Raw genomic sequence first — 24,804 nt, 5'->3', positions numbered from 1 at the left:
GCCGCGCTCTCTCTCCCCCTCCCTCTCTCCCTCCCTCCCTCACTCCATCGCGGGCCGGGCTCCGCCGCTCCCTCCCCTCCCTCCCTCCCTCACACGGACCCCGCGGGGCGCGCGCCGCCTCCCGCCCGCCCCTCACCGCGCGCATGCGCGCGCGCGCCTCCCCCTCCCGCCCCCGACCCCCGCGCCAGGTGTGCGCGCGCCCGGCCCCCTCCCAGCGCGCGCCACGGCGCCTGCGCGCGCGCGGGGGCGGGGCCGCCGCCCTCCCCTCAGGGGCACCGTCGGGGCTTCCCCCATTCCCCTTCAAGCGATCGGGGCACGAAAGTTCCCGGGGTTTAACGCCATAAATCTGTGTTTTCCCCTCTCCGGGACCAGCCCCGCCGTGGCTGCGGGACCTGCGTGTGCTTCGCGTGTGAAAACAGGGGAAAGCAAACGGTTCGGCACCAATCCGGGTATCCTCGCTGTGTGCCGAGCCCGAGGATGTGGGAAGCGAGAACTCCCTACGCCGTGTGCTGCTGGGAAGCGCAATCCACTACGACCGAGGAAACCAAAATCGCGCTAAATGTGTAAAAATAACTTGTGGAAACTTGTTTTCTTGGGGGGTAACTCCGCTGCTCCGTCTGGGATGTCGCCCCTCCTAATAAACGTGTTTTTCGAGCGTAAATAAACGTGAAGAAAAGGCCAAACATGCTCCGAAAAGGCAAATGAAATGTATTTTCATCCTCCTGGGGGTAATTAGTTTTATACAGCATTTGCCATTCAAATCCCAATCATTGGAATGCCACATCGTTACCAGCCGGTTCCAGTCCTACTGTCGGATCCTTCTGCTTACAAAGGATACAATAAGAGCTATAAATATACATTCCTCCTTCATTAATCATATGGAGTGTACCCTTATATTTTTCCATCTCAGCTTGTTGCCCACTAAATTATATTTTTACAATGCACACGCTGTCCTTGCTCATTTTATTGTTGACTAATTGAATCGTCTCTTTCAGGACATAAATTATGTAGGACCAGTGCTCGAGGTAACCCGGAGATAACCGGACCCCTGGGGCACTGCGGGACATGAAACGAGGGTACATCCCCACAAAAATGTGTTGCAAAATGTTCTAAAACTAGTTTTAAATCATTTGTTCCCCAAAAAATCCAGGCTTTTACACCGGGTGTATGACTCCCGCTAAGGAAAGTTTCCCTCGATAACCTCGGTGCGTGCGGCGAGGGTGTCCCTCTTGTTGCAGGCAGCTCTATATTCCCGTGAAATTCCCCCTGATCCAGCGGGATTTGCAGATTTGTTGGTGGAGAGGGTTTTCTGCAAGGCGGCGCTGGCACAGCCCACGGTGCCCCAAAGCCAGGTGTGGGGCTGGCCGTGCACAGGGACACAGGGATGCGCGCGGCGAATTAAACGCTGACGTGACTGCAAAGCACCAGCTAGTACAGGTGTCTGAAGCGTTTCTCCTTGTGAAACTTGCTTCATTATTTTATGTTTCTGTCAGGAAACAGGGGGTTTGGCCACTAAAAATATCCCGGAGCATTTTCACAATGGAATAATTACCTCCTCAGAAGGATGTTTGGGTTTCTCCACCTTACCCTTGCCGAGTTACGCTGCTATCTGATATGCCACAAGGATTACCAGCAACCAGCTGCAATTTATCCTGAAAATGGAAGCAGTGATTAAAAGGCAGGACTGGTAGTGTAACTTCTATTAAGCTGGTTAGGAATTCCCATCATAAAATCCTACCCTCAGTCGCATTTAATAGGGCCAGAGCAACTGCTGTGCTGAAATTTAAGCATCTGATGTTCGTACCTCAGGTTAAATTATAAACTTTTCCCCTTTTGTTCTTTCTGTCAGGGATTGTCGAATTTGTAGACGAGAACAGTCACCTTGTCAGAGGTGTTCCTTCAAGCCCCACAGTGAAAACCCCCCTGAAAATCCCACTGGTGCTCTGTGGAGGCTTCCCAGTGCTTCCGTTGCCCTGCAGTTCCATCCTCATCTCAGCCCAGGGCTGTGGGAGTCAGAGCTGGACCTGCACTTCCAGTTCCCTGCTGCTCTGGACCATGCCAAGGCTGCAGGTAGGAAGGGCGAGCAGGGAACTTGTCCTTCCAGTCCTCTGGGGAAACATGGAGCAGGAAGCTCCTTCAGTAACACACAGTGGGGACGGGAACTGGATTTGGGACAGGTAAGTTGGCAGGCATGGAGGGTCTGGAGAGACACAGGTTCTCCAGGGCAGTGGAAGGGAACAAGGAGCTGGAAGGAAAAACAGGTCTGCCTGGAGGGAGGGATAAAGCAAAGCTCATAAGGAAGAGTCTGGAAGCCAGGCTGTTGGGAGAAGAATTAAAAACAGAGTGGGAATGGGAGAGAATTTCCGGGAGGAGGAACACGCAGCTTAGGGGCACCCAGAGCTGTCCATACAGTGTCTGAGGAAGAACTTGCTGGGCACAGGGATTGGATGGGAGAGCTGCAGTGGGATGAGGGAGGAGGACCCCTAGTTTGCGTGTGGGACGCAGCAGGGACAACGGGAAGAGGGAATTCACTAGGGGCAGTGATGTAGGAATGGGAGTGACAGACTGAGGGAGGGAGGCAGAGCAGAAAGGTGAGAATTTAGGAATGGGAATGAAGAGCAACTGGAAAACTGTTGGCAGCAGGTGTCTGACACACACTGAGAACGTTCCTCGTCCCCTCTGAGTGCTGGAGCGTGTGCCAACCACTACATCCCTCATACAGGGAGTGTTTCCACATTGCTGATGGCCTGCATCCCTGTCAGCACAGGATTAAATTGCTGGGCTTTCTAAGGGTATCTCTAGATTGAAAAGACATACATATTTATTAAAACAACGGTAGTCAGGCTGCAAAGGAACACACTCCCCAGTTATCAAACACCGGGATAAAGGCAGCCAGTGCAGAAGGATAAGCCTGGCTCAGATACTGAACCAAGGCCAGGGAACCCAGGCAAGTGCCTCAACAACTTCCACTTAATTTGCTGTAAAAATCAGATGTAGGTATGTTATGCACCCTGAGAGGAACTGTGGAGTGAGCAAGCACAGCACTGTGGGTGGGAAGGGGTGACTGCTGCTCCAGAAAAGGGCCTCAGTCCTTAAAGAGAGCCTGCCCAGAACTGTACTAGTTGTGCAGTCAGCACTGCCCAGGTGCCTGGGCTGACATTTTAAAGCGTGATCTGCAGAAGTGAAGAGCACTTGCAGATAAATCTGCAATAGCTGAGAATGTATTCAAGTTCTGACTCAACTGGATGCTTCACCATGTTCTATTTTCTGACAAAATCAGGCCATCGAGTATTTCTAATTAGATCTCTAAAATGAAAAGAGATTTTTGTATTATTCTGTCTGTGCGCCCGAGTTCCTCGTCTGTAAAATAAGGACAACACCAGTTCTCACTCCAGCGTTGGGAAAGTGAATTAGAGTTTGTGAAGCACTTGGATACCATAGTGATGAGTCCCGTGAAAAAGCTCAGGAGGAAATGAATAAATCTGTCTTCAGAACAATATTTGAATAGTGTGCTGTAAATAAAGCACAGGCCACACAGTGAACAGCGAGGAGAAAATAAAGTTATTGCTTGGTGAGCACAGTCTATTCTGTAGAACGAGCGAGGCCGGGAACCTGTTGAAAGAACAGCGTGTGATCTAATCACAATTAAATACTGGATCATAATGCAAATGCACAAAAGGGACAAATTACAGTCACACGGGCCACCTTAATGTTGGCAATTCTAAACTTTTGGACTCTTGAATTGAAAAAACCACCACTGTTAGGCTGCAAAGGTGTAACAGATGTGTATAAATGATTTCCTCGCCCTTCAGTAGTAGGAGACAATATATTTACTTCTTCTACCTCAGTCATTTAAGTGGAAAAAGTGTTTCTCTCTTCTTGGAGATATCTCAGCCTTACAGCCCAGATTTACTGGTGTCACTCACACAGTGGTGATGTACAGATTTAAATCCAGAATTTACCTTCTTTGGCAGTCTGTGCGTGATCATCAGAGACAGACAGTTCTCCAGAGAGAAATCCAGAGGAGGACCTTCATTTCAGTGATTAAAACGTCGTGTTTTGCTTGGAGTGCTTCCCATTCCAGACCAGCCCACCGGTTTTGGTGCAGAGGCAAGGTTATGGAACAACAACTCCCCTGATCTTCCGTGACTCCTCAGTCCCGAGGCTACACTGAGCCTTCCCGACTCCTGCTGAGACTTGGAGCCGCTTCAGAGCGGCTGTAAATTGCACTGGGTTATCTGTGGCCCACAAGAAGGGTGATGGAATTAGGATTCCACTGTTCAGTGCCACTCTGGCTGTGCCTGTTTTTCTCACCGTGATTTCTCTATTGCTTAGCAGGATGTGAGGTGACACTGAGTCGTTACACCAATTTATTGTTATCCAGAGAATTTTCCATTACTGGGCATCCTCTAGCAGCTAGTTAAGGCAATTTGGGGAGAAGAAGGGGCTGCAGCACAAATAAAGATGTGCTTCATTAAGTTTAAGACTTAGAACTATGAGATCCCTTCAGTTTAACCTGCTGTGCTGCCTCCCCCATGTGTGAGGCATCAGCTCCGTCCACGGACAACTCCTGGCAACGATGACCTGTTCAATTATTCCTGTATAGATCTCCACACTGACTCCAGCACCAGAGCCCAGCGAGGTGTGCTGGCTTTCATCATTCAGTAGGGGCTGGATTTATTTTTTTTCATTTATTTTTCACATTTATTGGTCACAGGTGTGGTTTTGCAAACTGCTCTGAGGTTAAAAGTCACCCTCCGGACTTTGCCGAGCAAATTCTGGGTTAGCAGGCCTTGTGCCAGAAACCCTCCAACCCCAGCACGTACCTCTGTCATTCCTGATGTCAACAGCAATTCCAGCTCCTCGCTGGAGTCAGAGAGGGTCACAGGTGGAGGCAGACCTTCCAATCACTGAGGTGAGCTCCCTGGGAAGTTTGGGAGATGGAGCTCCCTGAATCCGTGGTTAACGGAGTCTGAAACACGAGCAGGGCAGTTGGTGTGAAATGCTTTTAAAGCCTTCTGTGTCTGAGGGAGGGAGCTGCTGAGGTCTAATCCAATGTTTGTTTATTTAGGGATTGCAGAGCTAGATAGAGGGAACCTAGAATCCAAAATGCAGGGTTTACTGGAATCCAATCCACAGTTTAAAGGAAAAGAATTATCTATTTGGTATTAGGATGTGCATAATGATGTGGGATATGGCTCTTCTCTCCAGAAGGAGAGAAACCCAGGTAACACTCAAGGGGAAATCCTGATGTCATTGCAGTCAATGGGATTTTTGCCATCCAGGTAAGCAGGGAGAGATTCCTCTCTGGAAGCCTGTCCTGGGGTGACACTGTGCCACAGGCGTTCACAGTGTTTTCAGTGACACTGTGGGTGGTATTTTTCTGGTTTGCTGGTTGCCATTAGTGTTGTTCTCAGGTGAGATCATTACTGGGGACACACTGACCGCTGAGTCTCCATTCTTCTTCCCCACAGAATGTGCCCTCACTTTTCAAGTGTCCCAATGTCTCCCTGAGCTACTGCATCTCATCTTTGGCCTGAAAGACTTTGCACATCCAGTGAGAGGAGACAGATGGTCCATGGCCTCTCGTGCAAACAGGATCAGCCTCCTCTGCAGCTCAGAAACCACATAAGCCAGGCGAGGATTCCAGGTGGTGTTTATCCCAAAGCATTTCCAACAATCCCACAAGAATGTTAATTACTGACACCAATAATCTTGTTCTCATTCATATAATGGGAGTGCCTAAAGGTCTTACCTGAGGTTGGGTCCTGTTGTATTAGACACCGTAGGATCACACAGGGAAAGCAAATCCTTTCCCTAGAGAGGTTTTAGTCCAGGTTATCCTGACAGGAAAGCAGAACCACAGAGAGGTGTTGTGAGTCACCAGAGGTAGAGCAGCAGGTCCACATTTCACATCTCCCAAGTCCCAGTGCTCTGTAAACACCATCACATTTTCTCCTGGTGTCTGTGCCAGGAAGTAAGTCTCAGGGAAGTGAGACTGCAGCAGTCTGAGAGAATTCAAAATGGAGAGGAAAACCATGGAGAGGAGAAAGGATAAAAAAAAAGAAGAGAATTGATGCTTAGCACAAAGAAACAGTCATTTGCCTCTGGGTTTGGAAAACCAAAGAAACAACCTTAGACCAGCAGCAGAGGATGCCTGGAAAATGCAGAGCCCAGCACACCTTACAGACAAACCTCAGAACCAACAGCAGCACAGCCCTTTTCTGTGTGTTACCTGAAAGGCCCAGCTGATGGATCAGGTGGATCAGATGAGCTGATGGATCAAAAGTTCACTGTGGGATCATATGGTGGGAATCCTTCGCTCCCCTCGTTCTTGGCACGTGGCAGTTGCTCCTCATTCCCACACACACACACACAGCCCAAACACCCTGCACTCACTGACAGGAGGCCAAGGCACCCTTCCCAAGGGCTATGGAACACAGTCATCCCTCTCCAGCTCTGGTACCCACCAGCTGGTCAGGGGGCTGGTCACCTGCATCTGGGGACTCCTGGAAATGGAAAGAAAAAGCCACGTGACCCGTGTGAGACACAAATGGATCAGCCAGAGTTAGATGAGCAGGTCCAAGCATAAAGCTTGAGACCAAATAGATTTGACTGTTGTGTCAACACCTACAACTCCCACAAGTGTCCTTTGCTCTTGGCCTGTATCTCAGAGCACGACTGTGGGTGTTTAAAACTGAATATACAGATATAATGATTCCAGGGGCCCCTGTTTGAAAAGAGTGGCTCAAGTGTCCCTATGCTCTGAATGGCAGGAACTGGAGGCACAGAGACAGAATAGCAAATGTGAACAAAATTACCTTAGTCCTCTAATTGAACAGTTCAAAACCAGTCATTGCTATGATGTAGTGACAACAGGGAAGAGGAGCTGCAGAAGCAGGAAAGAATAAAGACATTGGACAATAGCTTGGGACAGGAACAGAATCCCTGGAATGATCTTGTTCGTGCACTCTCAGACAGCCCTTTAAAGTCATAGTTTTGGCTCTGCTTCCTCTAACTGGAATTCTCCTCCAAACCTCATCACCCCTTCAAATGCAGGGAAGGAATTTCCTATAAATATAGTGGATTTTTCATGGAAGAAATATCATACTTCATTTTTACCATGCCATCTGAAAGAGGGACAAGCTCGAACAGTTGTAAAATTAAACTTTTCATAACGAGACCTTGTTTAGATGGGGCTGCCACTTCCCAGGCTCATAAGGTGCCCCTGAAGGACCCTGGAGTCCTGAGGGACTTTCACCACAGGGTCTGTGCCTCCCAAAGCCCCTTCCTGCCAGGAAAGGTTGTGCTGCAGCACCTGGGAGTGCTGAGAAAGTCCAGAGGAGACCTTGGTGAGGTAGCTGTCAGAGAGAGCATGGAGGCCTCTTCCCAGGGAGCAACAACAGGGACACAGCCCTCATTTCCTAAGGAGAGACACGAGCTTTGTTCCAGGCAGTTTCTAGTTTGAAAGCAGAGCTACGCCTTGACTCGTTCTGCATATATTTTGTTTTTAAATCATTTCTAACCTCTTGCAATTTTTAAGCATCTCCAAAACCAGGGCCAATTAGCCAACATTCCTTTCTAGTGCTCAGCAGCCCAGCTCCTTACCTCCATCAGTGCCATCTGACTCCTTCTCAGCTGCAGGACTGAGCAACGTGGGCACACAGGGACAGTTTGAAAAGCAAGGAACACGTGTTGTGCCGAGGAATGGTGCTGCACTGACAGCTCCAGCACATAAAACATGGGCAGCCTTCACACAGGTGAAGTTTGACTCGCTCGAGCTGCCAGTCTGGCACTTCTCACACACATTCATTTGACTTTCTTTTCTTGTTGTTTGTTTAAACATCCCTTCAGGGGAACAGGTCTGGAAAAACACCGTAATTCTCCCACCTTTCCATGCTCCTCCCAGGGGACCGGTGATCAAAGCCAGGAGGGCTCCGATGGGATGTGGGATGTGAAATGCAGGTGATGGTGAACCCTGGGATCTCCCTGGATCTCCCTGACAGGCATATTGGGATCTCCACAGCTGCTGTCACACTGGGGTTTTACCACACAGTTTTACTCCCTTAGTACCTGAACGGCAGCTTTAGAAATCAAATTACAGTGTGAGTGCTACAGGCTGCAGCCCCTGACTGAGCCCCTAAATCAGACTAATTGAAACAACAAATATGCCTGAACAGCAGCTCCCTAAGAAATGTCCTTACAACGCTCTGCTTTCACTCCTGAGGGAGCCTGACGGGACTTATTGACTGCCTGGGATTTCTGCGACTGCCTGTGAAGTTTATTGATTCTAAGAAATATGAAATGTGCTTCAAAGAGCTCAGAATGTGACTCTGTGTCCAAGTGAGACACAAAGGCTCTCAGAGATCCCGAACGGAGCAGAGGGAAGGGTGGGGAAGGAAAGGCTGTGAGCTCACACCGACAGGGACTGGGGGGGTTGGAACATCTCTGCCCCAAAAAGAGGTGAAAGTGCTGATCCACCTCCCAGTGACCAGGGACCACCACAATGCATGTTGCTCAGGCTGCTGCTCCACCTGCCCCCCCTCCAATAACACACATTTTTGAGGGATGCTCTTAGAAGGACCAAGGGTTGAAATGGCATTTCCTCCTCCCAGAGTGGAAGGTACGTGCTGGCAGGGAAATCCCAGAGGAAAATGCTCTCATGCTGTACAGGCAATGGACATTTTTGGCACAAGGAAGGTGCCTTCACATCTCCAAAGGAAAACAGCTAAAAAAGATCACTACCAAAAACTGGAGGGAATTTAGATGCTCAGAACAAATTTACATTGCTAAAAATGGGGAATTGGTAGAGAAAGAAGTTCAGGCTATGAGAAGTTATCAGAAGTGCCCTTCATTTCTGAAAGCACAGAAGTGTAGGTGTTAAACAGAAATCAATTTGTCAAAAAGACCCTCCTTCTGTGTTCCAACACCTACAGTGAGGGCTGAGCAGAGATTGAGGTTTCTGTCTGTGCCATTGGAACATTTAGATTCTATGAAGCAAAGCAGTGGCATTTTTCGGCCACGAGCCCTTTGAGGCAGGCAACAAATAAGAGAGGTTTGACAGAGGGAGAAAAGGTTTCTCACAAATCTCATGTTTTCCCAGTCCCAAATGGCTGCAATCTGCCTCTAACCCCTCCTTCAGGCTGATGGCTGCTCCAGGATCTGCTGGGTTTGTCCTTTCAGACGGGAGTCTGGTGTTTTCCTGTTGACCTCCCACCCACTCACCAGCAATCAGTAGCACTCAGCTGCTCCTCTGGGGTGTCATTGCGGTGTCCACCACTTCTCAGGCTGCCAGGACATTCTGGGAAGCGCTGCCTTTGGACAAGGCAGCATAAGGGAAGACAAGGAATAGTATCACTGACGTTTCTTTCATGTTTACTGCTACTACTGCTGTCAATGTGTGTTTTCGCTCATGGGCTATACTTAGCTTGGAAAGAAAGCTGTGAAACACTACCACTGAAAGACATACCTCAAAAACACTACTGTTCTCTTATTCACTTTTTTTTTTTTAATTGCATCCAATTTCAGGCAAATGCAGCAGCCCACGGGGTGTGGAGCCTCCAGAACCCCCCTGCAGAAGCACCCGCTGTGCACAGGGAGCAGTGGGAACTCGGACATGGAGCAGGACAGATCCCTTACTGTGAGCAATTTCCACACCAGAAAGATGAAGTTGTTCCTGTTCCTGGCTACAGGCAGTTCTGACACATGAAAGGTTTTACTAATTTTCCATCGAGGCAGGTGAGTGATGCCAACCCTGTTAGATGTGACAAAGCCAAGAAATCTTGCACTTCACCTAAAATTGACACCAAACTGAAGGAGGGAAGGGTTAGATGGGATATTGGGAAGAAATTCTTCCCTGTGAGGGTGGGGAGGCCCTGGCACAGGTTGCCCAGAGAAGCTGTGGCTGCCCCATCCCTGCAAGTGTCCAAGGCCGGGTTGGAGGAGGCTTGGAGCAACCTGGGATAGGGGAAGGTGTCCCTGCCCATGGCAGGGGGTGGGACTGGATGAGCCTTAAGGTCCTTTCCAACCCAAACGGTTCTGGGATTCCACGATTCTGTGATCAAGAACATGGGAATGCCAACACAGCTCCAGTGTGGACATTCCCTGTCTGGATTTCATGGGCCTGGGGCGGGTGGGGTGACACTGCAGCAGGAGGGTACAAACCACAGCCTGAAAGATAAATGGATATTAATTAATTAAAGTTGAACACCAACTTATGCACTGCTAGGAACTTAATTAACACTCCCCCAAAAGCCACCTGCAGACTTTTGGAACTGAGCAGTGGCACAGCTCTGAGTCAGCCCCTACACTGGGGACCTTCCCTCTGACCAAAGGGATCCCTTGTTAAATGTATGGGGAAACACAGGCAGCAAAAGGGATGGATGGTCTGGAAAGTCAGCAGCACATATAGTTGTGTTGGAAGGCCTTGCTCACATCAGAACACCTTCCCCAGGTACCTGAACAAGAGAATGTGGATTTACAAACAAAAAATAGGGAAGGCTGCCCACGGTGCTGAGTAAACCTGAATGGAGCACACCCACCTTAAAGCTCATCTCCCATATGGAATTTTTACGTGGAGTACAGCTGACACCAGAGGAAGGGGTGAAAAGGCTCCCAGCTCTGTGAAAGATAAGAGGAAATGCAGAACTGACAGCAGTGGACACCCATGGGTCACCAGAGAAAGGGGAAAAGCACAACCCTTTGTGATTACAGTCAAACACAAATAAATAGGTTGGAAAAGAACACTTTCTATTTCCTGCAAGCAGTAAAGTTTGGGGGGAAATGGCCTATGCCAAATATTTCTCTCTGCTGGAGGCACCAGCAGGGCTCTGACAGGCACGTTGGAAAACAGACCATACGTTTGTGCATATTCCACAGCCCCCATGGGAAACATCATTCCTCAGGCTGCCGTTGGGGCTCTGTTTGGCACTTGAACTGTTCCAGGGGCTTTGATAGCCCAGGATCTGAGTAGCTGATGTTTTGTTCTGAGGGAAAAGAGCAGAAGCACATGACCAGAAGCTCTGATCAGCTATTGAAAGACCCAGACCTGCAGAGCTCAACCAACACAGCTCCTTTGTAATGGAAATGCCATACCTAGGCATGAAATTAGGAAAGCAAGGAGTACAAGCACATTACAAGAAGATTGAAGTCATCCCTGGAATTCCTGCCCCAGCAGAAAAGGATGCAAAGTTAAGACACCTCTGAGTAGTGAACTGTCGACCCGATTTAGCTGCCCAAGCAATCAATGACAGATCTTTAGGAGTGTTCAGCTGCCCTAACACACAGATCTTCCCAGGAAAACTGAAAGGAGCTAATTAATAGCCCCAGATAAACAGGATGAAATGCAAAGCTGGACATACATCTTTACAGACCGGTGCTGACTGTGCTGAATTCTCTCCTTGCACTCCCACTGCTGACCCCAGTGAGGCAGAAAGATTAATCTTGTACAAAAAGCTTTTCCTTTAGACTTTTTGTAAAGCACTTTTAGGCTCTCTGCTCGAGTGTTTCCCCTGGTTGCAATTAGAGGTAGTTTAGTCTTTGCTTACAGTCTTAGCTGGGTGTAGTTTTGCTCTCCCCATCCCCTTCTAGAGGAACCTGAAGTGACACCTCTCTGTCCTTACTCCTGTGACTGCTAAGAGGTGAATTCCCTAATAAACCAGACTGTTTACACTCCAGATGGACTCTGTTCATGCCAGTGGGGCTGCCCTATTTGCAGTGCAGGTTGGAACCCTCTGGTGCCCCAAACTCCAGCGAGGTAATGATGCTACTCAGAGTTAACACACAAATCCCTGGGCAGGAGACGCTGAAGAGTCATGCAAATAAATCCTCTTTGTTCCCAAGAGGTGCAGGGTAAGGACCCTCACAGGAGCTTTAGGAGGAGTTTCAAGGCTGGTCTTGAACACAGGATGCTTCCTGGGTAACGTCCTGGGGGTCATTTGGCCTGTTCTAGAAAAGGTAAAAAGACATGACTTTGCTTTGAGGACTGCACTGCACTCACAGGGCATCCACCAGCACCCCGGGGCAGTGGAAGAAGGTACCGCCCTCCTCCACCAGACCAAGGTCATTTTGATCCAACTATTTTAGGGAGAAGACCAGTCTTGCCATCAGGAAAGGTCTGTCTGGGAAGACATACCCTCGAGTGCCTTTGAGAGGGCAGAAGAAGAAGTTAAATGCTCAGAATTGAGAGTGTGCCTTGCAGAGGCAGCTCCTGCAGCAGGGAAAGCTGAGAGCAGGTTTTTCAGGATCAGGACTTTGGACTAAGGTAACTAAGTTTTGTGTAAATGTCCCTTCAGATGTCTGCTTGGATCCAGCCCTAAGTCTCCCTCTTTCTTGCAGTAGGGAACAGTAACACTTCTGTGGTGTTTCCCAGTGTCACTGTTAAACAAGTGATCCCTCTTCAGGACCCAGGGGGGAAGGTCTGGCACAAAAAAGCTTCTATTTTGTAACTAAAAGGTTAAAGAGGACATCAGATAACAGGGGCAGCCTGAGGGCACTGAGAGGATTCAGAAAATCACAGAATCCCACACTGGTTTGGGTTATAAGGGACCTTAAATCTCATCCTGTTCCATCCCCTGGACACCTTCCCCTATCCCACGTTGCTCCAAGCCCCTTCCAACCTGGCCTTGGACACTTCCAGGGATGGGGCAGCCAAAGCTTCTCTGGGAAACCTGTGCCAGGGCCTCCCCACCCTCACAGGGAAGGATTTCTCCCCAGTATCCCATCTAACCCTGGGATTCAGAGAGATGTAATGTGCTGGAGAAAGGTGAATCTTGGACTCCAGGGCTGCAACTGAGCTTGGCCCTGCTCAGCTCCTTGAGCGAGGACCTCTCCCAGCTCCAGGAGGTGCCTTCCTTTATGGAAGCTAAGGATCACTAAAACCTTCCAGAGAACAACCATGAGATCCAGCCAACACTCCCCCTTCTCCCAGCTCCCACTTCCTAACACAGCCCCTTTGCTGAGGAGGAGGAGCAGGGCTGTGCTTGGCCTGATTTGGAAGGGAGACATGAACCCCACTGGCTGGGATCTGGCATTATCCAGCTGCACCTCAGTCCTCCCTGACCCATCACTCTAGTGACCCAGAAATCCTGGAAAATAAATAATATTTGGAGTTGTCAGGTCATTCATCTACACAAAAATCTATCAGTGGTGTGCTTAAGGATATTACCAGAGAAGCCAGGAATGTTCTTGGGATTGGAGACCAGTGGGCAGAACATTTTTTGGAAGCCCACACAAAAACTGTTGGGTTGTCCCGAGCCAATGTCACGTCCCAGAAGGACATCAGAGTCAGCACTTTCACTGCTGAAACTACCAGCAACCAAGAGAAATACATTAAATATTAGTGGGAATATTGAGAAATAACAAAAACTAGTCCAGAAACCACAGTGGTATGTGCTCGAGGACATGCCCAGGCACGTGTGTGCAGCCTGTCCAAGGGACCCCTGCTCATCCCAGATCCTGGCTCATGAGCCACATCCAATCCCTGAAACCTTCCACTGCCCTGAACTCCTCCTGTAAAAGGGAGTTTCATGGACCATTTTAAAGCTCTAACAGCTTCATTTTGGTTTGAGCTCAGCTTCACTCCTGGACTGTAAGGTATTTGGGAAGCTGCAAAGATTGTGAGATCATTCTGGGAGAGAAAACTCCCCCCAGGTATCCCCACACACCCTGTGCCCACAAACCTGCCTTCAGGACTCATGGTCCATCCTGCAGCCTGGAGTCTGAAAGATGAGCAGGGCATGGAAAGAGCAAGTGAGAACCTCTGGAAACCTGAAATGCTCATGGGACTTGAAGAAGGGGGAGAGCATGAGCACTGGCCCCTTGTCCAAAGGCTGCACATCAAAACCCCCAATCACTTCTTATTCCAGCACTCAGGAACTCAGTGGAGTCAGCACTGGGATTTAATTGCTGGAAAAGGAGGAAACTCCCATTTGCCTGCACAAAGATTGGGAGTTTTCTTCCTCTACTCCAGTGGAAGTTTAATCCAACCTGTGTCCAATGGCCTGGTCACCAGTGCCTCTGCCAAGCACGAATCCAGCAGAGTGAGCTGGGTGTTGGGAAGAGACCTGGGCTGGACATGTGCTCATACAGCTTCATTTAGATCTCTCCTGATGGGAGAAATTGAGAACCAAAGATGTTCCCACCAAACCTACTCATCCAAGTACTGGAGCACTTTGTGATATGGATCAGTGTAACACCCCGAGCTTTCCCAGCACAGAGCAGGAGTGTGCAGACACTGCACTTTTGGGAAGCATCAAGAGCCAGACACAGGAGCTTTGTGGCTTTTGTTCCTTGGTTCTGACTTGCTCTGACTCCTCACCTGCTCACCATTAACACCCCATGGTGCAGTTGTGTTTGACGTCCCTGTAACAAACCCTGATTTATACGGCCCTGCAAATCCCTCCTCCTTTGTGTGGCCTTGGGAGCAGTGAGACAGGAATGCTGAAAGGGAACTCATTTGAATCACTCACTACCAAAGGAGCAGACACCTTCAAAGAGCCTTACCTTTGTGAATAAATGTCACCCTTCCCAAACAGTCAGGGTTTTTAATGAAATGGTGCTTTTGGGGGTCAGCAGAAGACAAATACTCCAGTGAGCAGACTGAAAAACCCAGGTGAAAGCGTGACTGAGATTCACAGAGCTACAGAATAAAGGAGAGGAAGGATCCAGAGAAAAACCCAACGTGCTACATTCATCACTCAGTCATTCAATTACAAGGATTTGAGCAGCTGTCCAGTGAAAGGAGTTCACACTCCCTATTTTATGGTGTGTCTCTGATGCTTTTCCACATGGCAATGCAGCAGATGAGCCGTGCTCCTTTCTACACCCATTCCCTGTGGGAAATCTGCAAACCATCATCATCACTGATGCTCACTAATTTAGGATCCGTGTCATAACATTCCCTGCCTCCAAAGCATGGCCACTACTTAACGCCCTGCTTGCTTTAGGAATGTGGTTTTCCTTTGGTCCGGCGGGAACACCACGATTACGAGCTGCATGTGCCAGAGAGGCAGGGCTGGGTGGGGAAGGAGAAGGGAGGCTTCAGCTCAGCAATGATAGTACCTATTTTTGGCTCCCGGAGCCAAGCTGTGCTGCTCCCACTCTGTTCTGATGCTCCAACACGTGTCACTCGAGATGTCACCAATCCCCGGCAGTCACGACAGTCTGGGGTGCTGGGATTCAGCGTTGTGGGGGAGGGAAGACAAGCAGCAATTTTTCTGAAGCCTGTGGCAGGAACAAACAGTATCGTGGTGACAGTTATTTGAATGTCAATATTTAGAGGAGGTGGTTTTTCAGTCCATTACAACACAGGATCTGTCCCTGGCTCTCCCTTCCATGGGGCTGCAGCAGGACATCCCCTCCTCTGGAACATCCACCCCTTGGGCCACCATGGTGATGTCCTAAGATCTGGCTAAACACGTTGCAAGACCAAATGGTCTCTTGCTCCTGGGACCCATAAAGTACAAACTACAGTGTAGCAGGAGTGAATTCACATCCCAAGTCTGTTTTACAGAACTACAGTGCTTCCTGGGGGCCGCACAGTGTTTTCACAGCTCTCTAAGAGCTACAGTCCCCAATTCCCCTAAGTGACAACTTATTCACATCCCAGAACCCTCAGACAGCACAAGCCAAAGTCTCTGCTTGCATCCCCTGCTGCAGGTACCCCCAGTTCCCTCTCCATGGCTCTGCTGCAGGAGACAGCCCAAATCCTCTCTTGAGACTCAACACTCAACCTGGGCACCTCTCCATGGCCAAAGGGGCTCCCCACAGCCAGGCCATGCTCCCTCCTGCCCCAGCAGCCTGTTCCTGCCTGGCACCATCCCCTCAGTCCTGCTCAGACAACACTCAGGAGGCAGATGAGACAAAGCTGTGGCTGCCTCATCCCTGGAAGTGTCCAAGGCCAGGTTGGACAGGGCTTGGAGCAACCTGGGATAGTGGAAGGTGTCCCTTCCAACCCAAACTATTCTGTGATTCCAAATCCAGTGGGATCCAGAGGAAGACAAGGCAGAGGGTGAGGAGGAGCAGCTCCCCTTGGCACTGCTGCCAGAACACAGCCCAGCTTGGGCATCTCTGATGGGCAGCACCAGCGCAGCCGGAGCCAGGCTGGCGCTCTGGGAAAGCAGGGAACCAAAAGCCAGTCCTCTGGCTCTGCTGCTCACCTACCACAGGAACAGCTTTTCTTTCATCAGCTGCTTTCCTTCACTATGTTCTTGTTCAGCAGCCCATGCTGTCAAGGGGTTGGAAAGACAGAACAGCTTCTCCAAACACAGAGCAGTTATCTTTAGAAATGGAGCAGTGAAAGAAAACAACACCATGTAGACACTGTGAAAAGAAAGGGTTCACTACATTAAAAAAAAAAGTTACATTCTTGATCAAGGAACAAACCAGTCTGAATAGTCACAGTCACATTTTGCAGCCACATAACTCTTATTGTCTTTTGCTCTCCCAAACATCTGAAGATGAACATCTGAATCCTTTACATGAGAATCCCTTAGACCAGCTTAAACTGGCAGAAAATATTCAGCTGAGTATTGACTTGAAAAGATGGAGCGAGTTCAGACCTGAGCTACCGATCCCTGATTTTGGACAGGGGCTGGCACAGCTCAGCTCCCCTCAGGACCAACCCCATCCTGGCTCCTGCCAGCCGTGCACAGCCCCTGGGTCCTGCAGCTCCATCCTTTGAAAGAAAGGTTGCTGAAGGAGCACAGCACTATTTTATTTAATCACTGTAGAGTTTTGGTATCCACAGGAAAAAATTCCTGAAAGCAGAGTGTATTTTCAAAATCAGTGAGTACAGAGTGGTATAAAATGTCTGCTCTGCTTCTTTCCACTCCAGCCTGTGCCTTTGAAGTCATGGTAACAGCTTTTGGATCCGAACCCTCTGATGAGACTCCTTGATTTATTAGGTAAAACATCTGGAAAAAATGAGGACTTGTGGCAGTGTAAATCCTCCAGGAGCAGAGAAAGATCTCATCTGAGCAGCACTCCTGTCAAAAAGCAGAGAAACCTGAGCCCTGGCCACTGGCTTAAGGATGCTCCGAGGCTGCAAAGCTCAGAACGGGCCCATTCACGTTTCCCCCAGTGGCCCAGACCCAGCTGTGAGCAGAGGAACGTCCATCAGCCAACAGCCCTTGGAGCTGGGACCACGCCAGGGCTCTGGAATGGTTTGGATGTCAGCAGCAATCCTGCCCTTGGCATCAGGAAGGAGCTCCTGTTGTAAATCACGGCACACTGGGAGCACTATGGGATGTAAGTACCTGCCTCCCGCCCACAGAGACACAGGCAGCAGCCAAGCCCCACACACAGAGCGGGTGCAGAAGGGCCGGGGGACTTTTCCATCCCCCAGTTACAACAGGAATGTTGGGGTGACTTTTCCATCCCCCAGTTACAACAGGAATGTTGGGGTGACTTTTCCATCCCCCAGTTGTGACAGGAATGTTGGCTCCGGTGGAAGAAGAATATGACCAGCCTTGGACCGGGCTGCATTGGAAGTAATGAACCCTGTGCAGGTGACAAACAAGGAGACAGGCATTTTAGGGAGCATATTCCTTCTTTCATTTGGAATCAGCCTGAGGTAAGGCAAAGAAAAGAGAGGAGACAGGGAGCAGCAGAGCAGCTTGGTGTGCTTTGGAGTTCCTGCTAACAGCTCCTCCATGGAACCTGTGTGATGGGAAAACCTGTGTGTGAGCACCATGTGTGCATCTGTGCAAGGTGTTTGTTAGATGAGGGCAAAGGCAGAAATCACGGAGGCACTTGACTCAGAATTATTTACTCTCTGCCTCCTCCACACAACAACCCATGTTCCGAATTTCAGCGCTGATGCTCTGGGGAAAATCCCCCAAGAACCCTCCTATGACAGTTATTTTCCCATCTAAATCCCCCTTCCAGCAATTTGAATAACACAGTTCAAACACCAGCCCCGGTGCCAATGTGCTTTTTGGAGGGGGTTTAGGACCGGGGGAGGAGGGGGAGTTTGGGGAGTATTTTTTTAATCAGATAAATTATTGCTGGGAAAGCAGCCACTTCTCTCCATTCAATTTGTACTCTATGGGGAATCCATCTAATACCCCTGCTCAGAGTGTGAAGCAGGACCAGTGAGATGCTGTATCCAACCAGGGAGGAAGGCAAAACATGGGATGGAGTACAGGGAATGAACAAGCAACGGGAGGAAGGGGCTCTGGGAAAGCCTGCGGAGAAGAAGGAAAGCCAAGGGGGGGGGTCTGGGTGCACCTCCTCCGAACCAAGGGGGGGAGGGAGGAACGGGGTTTGCCTTGTCTGCGGCAAATTGGAGCAGGTCAGCAGGCATGGGGTGTGATGTGGATAGGGTGTGGATGGGATGGGATTGGTTGGTGGTGGGTTGTGGGGTGTTGGTGGGGTTTTGTGGGGTGTTGGTGGTGTTCAGGGAGGAAGGCAAAACATGGGATGGAGTGCAGGGAATGAACAAGCAACGGGAGGAAGGGGCTCTGGGAAAGCCTGCAGAGAAGAAGGAAAGCCAAGGGGGGGGGGGGTGCACCTCCTCAGACAAGGGGGGAGGGAGGAAAGGGGTTTGCTTGTTCTGCTGGCAAATTGGAGCAGGCTCAGCATGGCATGGGGTGGGATGGGATAGGGTGGGATGGGATGGGATGGAAAGGCTTGGAGCCATAAGGAGATTTTCACCTGTGGGGAGGTGAGGCAGTTCCAGGCAGGATGGATGATCCCATTGGGCACTGCTGGAGTTTGCAAAATGAGTTTAATGATTTCACAGCATTCCCCAGTGGAACTGGGGATGTGCCAGTTCACCTCACCACTGCAGCTGGAACTGGTGGAGAGAAACCAAGGAGTGGGAGCAGCGATGGCTCCCAGCACACAGGGTTCCAGCCGTGTCTGGGAATCCTGCCCTGCTGCCTGGACACACCTTTCATCCCAGTTTGTGTTCCCTGCTCCTTGCAAGCTCCATTGACTGAGGCTCCATCTCCACACATGAAGTGCTGTGTCCCAGGGAGCTCCTTGTCCAAACAGGGACACAGCTGGAGGTGGGGAGTGGAAACAGATGCTCAGAGGAGGGAAGTGATTTCCCTGAGCCCTCAGAGTGAGTCAGGGATCACACCCAGCCCAGAACCCACTGCCCCATGCAGGACTTGTTCTCTTTCATGTGCTCACACTGATTTAGTCCAGAGGCTTCCCACTCCAGCACTTCCCAGTGACTATAAATGCACACAGAGTTTTGAAAGAATTACAGGGTAATGGCACCTGAATGGGTGTAGTGGTGCACTTTCCTGGCCTTTTATTCTTCTTTATAACAAAGAATTAAAAGCTTTAGTCGGAGAGCTGGCAGTAAGCTCAGGAGACAGGGAGACTTCTGGGGATGATTTCCCAGATTCTGGGAGTGACTACAGTACAAATTATGGTGGAAAATAAAGGAACTGACTCAGCAGGAGGCAAAAGGGAACAAGTGGAAGAGTAACTCTGCTCTGGAAAGCTGTGAGGAGAATACCACACAAAGCAGAAAAGAGAAATAGGGCCAAAAAAAGAAATCAGACGTGTATTTCAGAGAGATTCCCTCTGACAGCCTGACTGTCCAGAAACTGCTGAGTGAGGGAACTGGGCCTTACACAGAGCCCAGGGATTTTTGGCCCAAAACAAACAAAAGAGATGCTTTTAATCAGAGCTCATTTTCATCTGCCATCCAGGCCACGGGCTCTCACCAGTCCCCCACTCTCTCCCAGTCTAAGCAGTGTCATTCCTGACATTACACCTTCCTTTCCCAGGCAAAATTAATGCTTGAAGCAACACTGATCTGAACACATAATTAAACCCCCTCTAGCCCACCTACCAAATAAACTCATTTCCAGACTCCAATTAACCTCTGAGGTTATTACTTGGGATAAGAGATCTCCCTAGAAATGCCAGAACTGCTCGTGCCAGGATGCAGTGAGCCCACTTGTTCTGCAAGTGTCAGGTTATGGGGATCACCTTAACCTTGGATCCTCGTCCAGCCGAGAGAGTCTCGGGAATAAAATTAATAACTTTTTGGCATTTTCTCCCTTTCTAAGAAATGGAGAAAGTGTTATCTCTTCCGCTCATAATTTTTCCTTGTATTTTGAGTCCCCAGACATACGTACTTTGTTAAAGCACTGCCTATTTCAGAGGCTTTATCCAGGACTGGATGAACTCCAGTGATAGGTGTCCAAGCTGCTTTGTGCATTTAGTTGTCCCTAAATGTCTATTTTGGAATCTGTTCCAGATTCTAATCATTTTACATTAAGACTCAAGGACTCAGTAACCTCTCCTCTCCCAGTCTCAAAAAAAAGAGAAATACCAACCCTTCAACCCTGGATCAAGCACAAACCTCTCCAAAATCCCAGCCTGGAGCCATCTTTCATCGGTCTCTGTTCTCCGTGACTCCTGCACTCCACAGGGTCTGCAGAGTCTCCCTGTCCAGGGAAAGAACACACATGACATGAATCAGGACCTTTTCTTGACAGAACAAGGTGGAGGGGCTGCTCTTGGCCAGCAGCTTCACATTAAAGTGCTGTTGAAGCCTCTCCAACATTTCTGGAGCCCAGCTGGGCTGTGGGAGTTCTGGGCTGCTCCGCTCTTCCACGCTGGTTATCATCCTTCATTTCTTCTGCACCTGACACCACGTGGTCTCTAGAAATCCCTCTGGGCTCAATAAACTCTGGAACTGAGCCTCCTTAGTCTGCCTTTTTTCTCCCACCAGTGGGGACTCTACTCTGGCTTTCTTTTTCCTCCATCCAGCTGCAAACTTTCGGGTGATTCGTGGGAATTTTCTATCAGTGAAGTTACTCCCAGCTCCGACTGACAGTTTCAGAAGGAATTCAAGGGGAGGGAAGAAGGGCAGGAAAACCATAGGATACCTCTGTAGAAACCAGGACTAGCGCAAAAGGGCTGCTAGAAATCTTGTTTTCATCACCCACAAATTCCCTGATGCTGGAAAACGTACCCCGCTTTCCTGTCTTCTCCAATCTGCTGCAAGTTCCAACACGAGCAGGTCGCGCTGGGAATGGCTGACTGTGCCAGGACTCGAGGGCCGCTGTGCCGGCGCCGCCCTCCCCTCCCCACACGGACACATTGCAGCCCAGACAATGAAAACGGCTCCGTGTTTACCGACCATCCCGCTCCTCCCCGCTCCAACAGGGCCTCTGTGGCAGAGCCAGAGCTCTGCTGTTTACAAGCCCATCTGCTGCTGTTGCTTCCCCTCACCTGGAGCTCCAACGCTCCGCTCGGGATATCGCTCGCCGTTGTGGTGGGAACTGCAAGGAGCAGCCGAGGATTTCAGGTGGTAAGTGAGCAGCAGGAAGAGAGGAATACAAATCTGTTCTCATCTAAAGACCCTAAAAATAATTAAAAAAAAAAAAAAATAACCAGATGAAAGAGGAAATTCCAAAAAGCCAGTGATGTTTTCAGCTGCACAGTCATTCCAAGGACAGTTTTTCTCATATTTTCACGAGAATTTGAACATTTAGAACCAGAAGGGAAAAAGCACCAGCATTCCTGAAATTACCAAGCTTCCCTGAAATTACTGTGATCCCTCTGGTCTCTGCAGTTTAAGGTCTCTACAGGAGCTACAAGCCTCCACTTTGCCCAAACCTGTGCTGCTAATGCGAGCTCTCCACACAGTTTAACTCAAGGCTACATTTTTCCAGGAGTCAGGGAGGACCCTTGGGAGTCAGAAAGAGATTGGGAATGTCTGCATGCCCTGAGGCCTTCAGTGGGGTGCCCAGAGATTGCCCTGCAACCCAGAGGTGCTGTCCTCACAGCCTGGGCCTGCAAGGGCTGCCAGAGGCACTGGGGAGGCTTCTCTCTCCAGAAGCTGATGGATTCAAAGCACTCTCCGTATCCCAGCTCTTTGCCAGACAGCCAAGCACAGTGTGCAACATGTCTGGGCAGGCTGCAGACACTGCCAGGCTCCTGCCAGGCAATGGGAAGCAGACAGGTTGTGGATCACGGACACGGTGTGGCTGGAGTGGGAACCGGGATCCCCACGGCTCTGTCGGGCCCCAGCCCTGCACTGCTGCGTCCTGGTCCTGCCTGCTCCCAGCTGCAGCCTCCCAGTGCAGTGTTGGTGTCTGGCTGGGGAAAGAACACAGAAGTTGTTGCTGTTCCTGGGCCCTTCTCAGAGTCAGTGAAACTCAAAAGAGCCCAAAGAGCTGAACTGCCCCAATCACAAAACATCGGTGGCCAAAGTGTGTTTGCTCCCTCTCGTTCTGCCCTTCACACCTGGAGTTGTTATTCCAGCCAAGAACTGGCTAAAGGAGCAGCAGCAGCATTTGGAATGGTCTCTGCTGTGCCAGGGGCTCTGGAAGGGCCATCCTGGCCAGAGATCCCTGCCATTCCATGTGGGAGCGCAGATGGGGCATGTCACAAACAAACACCCACAGAAACTTCACCCTCCGTGTGTGGACAATGACTGAGGAGGAGCAGGAAGAACTGGAATGTGGAGAGGATGGATTCTCAGGGAGGAAAAGCCCTCCACATGTTCCTTCCACCTGTCCCTCTGCCAGCGGATCACAGTGGATCTGCTGCACCAGTTCTCAGCCAGGAATGTGCCCAGTTTAGGGAGGAACTGCTGTCCCACTTGGCAACTCCCTGGCCCTGCCCTACCAGCTCAGCACAACTGCACAGATCCCATCCCAAGTCTGGAGGCTGTTGGGAAGGGAGGCTGCATCTCCTGGGAGGGGAGGAGTGGCTGAGGCACCCACTGTGGCCAAGGCAGCTGCTCTGCCCCAACAACCCGGGATAACATTCCCTTGGCTCTGCAACACCAATGGCCCTTCCCCAAATGGTGTGTGGGTTGGGATTACCTCTTTTTGAGGACTTCATGGTGCAGAGTGCCAGCTGAAGATCCCAGATCTGCTCTGAGTGCCGAGTCAGTGCTGGTTCAGCTTCCTCAGCCCCAGCAGAACTCAGGTAAACTTCCTGATTCCCAGACACTCACAGTGGAGCCAGCGAGGTGCTGGGATGTCCTGAAAACTTAATACTCAGTGGGTGAGGGGAGAAAGACTGAAATTAGACTTTGCAAAAAGTTCCTGCCTCGTTCACTCCCAGGAATGGTTCTGTTTCAGCTGAACTGTTCCTCGGAGTAGCTGTGTCTAAACCCAGTGCTGCAGCTCTGGGGGCCTGGAGCGGGACCTCTGAGCACACATGCTCCTCATTAATGCTAATCCAGGAGCAGCAACGATGGAGAGCAGAACCTCGGAGAGGATTAAGTACACAGACACCGCCTCACGGGGCTGGGATGCAGGGAGGGATCCAACCTGAACCTCCTCCAAAACACGCACTCAGATCTGGTTGCTCTGGTTTGGACCCGACTCTGGCAAGATGGAAAGAGCTGAGGGAGATGGTGAAAGAGAGGAGAAGGAAGAAAGGAAAACAGTCTGTTCTCTCAGCCCCCCAAAAAGCAGCGTTTCACCACTGGGGCTCTCAGTGTGCACAACAAACTTGTCTCCCTTCCCTCACTCCCGCTTACATTGTTCACTTTCCTGCAAATTGTTTCCACATTCTGTATAAATAACCCCGGTGCCAGCGAGGGGGAGGGGGAGCGCGGGGAAGGGGTGGGAGGAAATCCAATGGCTTTGTTACTTTGGAGGAGAAGGTGGAGGATGGTGAGGAGCGTTGGAGCTGCAGCCCCGGCAGACGGAGCTGAGAGTTGCCATCGAGCTTGTGCTCAGACCTGGAGGAAGAAGAGTAAACAAGGGGGAGATTATATATAATTATAGACAATCATGTTGCCGGGGATAAACAGGAATCAAAAGCATGGAGGCACTGGAGTCTGGCACATCCCCAAGCACAGAACAGAAGCCAGCGAGAGGCAACGCGGCTGCAACGCGCTTCCCTTCGGGCCTGGTTTCACTTAGCTCAGGGCTGGGGTTTTTTTTCCTCTCTTTTTGGCTGGAGGCATTCCCCCATAAAGAGAGGAGCCCATCCAATGGGAAACAGAAGCCAAACTGAAGTCAGCAGAATCCTTGTCTGTGACATTAATAGATTATTACCCTGTGAGAAACGTCAGAAACATTTGGAAAAGATACAGCCCGCTGAGGTCAGCAGGAACAACAACAACAGGAATTGCTGAACAAAAATGGCTTTAGAAACTCCAGAGGCTGTGCTGGAGTGTCCTGTGGGCAGTTCCTCCTTGGCAGATTGTAGAGGGGGAGCTGCAGCTTCGGGTGGCACTTGGGTCCTGCTCATGGCTCCCGAGGATCCGAGGTTTGCAAAGGGGCACAGAGGGGAAACGAGGAACAAACAAAGCCAAGGAGCACGAGAGAAATAAAGGCAGATGGCCCATAAGGGCTGTGCTGTGGCTTTTTAAAGGAGGACTTGGGGGGATTTAAAAAAGAGAAATTAAAGTCACCTCCTTCATCCTTCTTTTCCCTCCCTTGAAGGCTCTGGAGAGTTACAGGGAGGGAACAAAGGACGGCAACCTCGGCCGGTGACAGAAGGAGGGTTGTGCAGCAAGGCACTGTGCAGAGCTCTCCCAGGCACTGTTTGAAATCCAAACAGCTTCCAGCCCACTGAATGCTTAAGCCATTTTCCTGATCTCTCAGCTGTTCTTCATTGAGAACACAAGCAGGTACTTCAAAGGAAGAAAGCAGAGAGGAAAAATAAACATATAGTAGGAATAACCAAACCTGTGTTTAGAATCTGTGTAACAGCAGGGGAAGCAGGGTATGCACACAGGCTCCTCCACCTTCTCCCTCTCAGTACAGGTGCTCTAAAAGAAAAGGGATTTTTAAAGGGAAATGATATTTACTCTATGAGAACAGTGTCACAGTTTGGTGAATGATATCACCTGGCTACCTTGGTTAA

General features: G+C 50.0%; 1 long non-coding RNA gene across 12 annotated transcripts; it reads right to left on the bottom strand.

The window, feature by feature from the left end:
- Positions 1-685: 685 nt before the first annotated feature.
- On the bottom strand, positions 686-24,711 carry LOC113989312. Of its 12 annotated transcripts, none has more exons than XR_005564126.1 (9): positions 24,627-24,711; positions 22,803-23,671; positions 21,202-21,332; positions 20,327-20,411; positions 16,162-16,320; positions 15,061-15,222; positions 9,226-9,315; positions 4,827-6,509; positions 686-1,652 (listed from the first exon to the last, which is right to left on the bottom strand). It is a non-coding gene; the product is annotated as an uncharacterized LOC113989312 (long non-coding RNA). The 12 variants fall into 12 exon arrangements; XR_005564131.1 differs by having other exon boundaries at positions 686-1,486; positions 1,588-1,652; positions 22,803-24,705; XR_005564128.1 differs by having other exon boundaries at positions 4,827-5,097; positions 5,756-6,509; positions 22,803-24,705.
- Between the last annotated feature and the right edge of the window lie 93 nt (positions 24,712-24,804).

Source organism: Pipra filicauda, unplaced genomic scaffold, assembly GCF_003945595.2.
Source record: "Pipra filicauda isolate LSUMZ 115617 unplaced genomic scaffold, ASM394559v2 scaffold287_size946512_pilon, whole genome shotgun sequence".
NCBI lineage: Eukaryota > Metazoa > Chordata > Aves > Passeriformes > Pipridae > Pipra > Pipra filicauda.
This window is presented reverse-complemented; position numbering and strand designations above follow the sequence as displayed.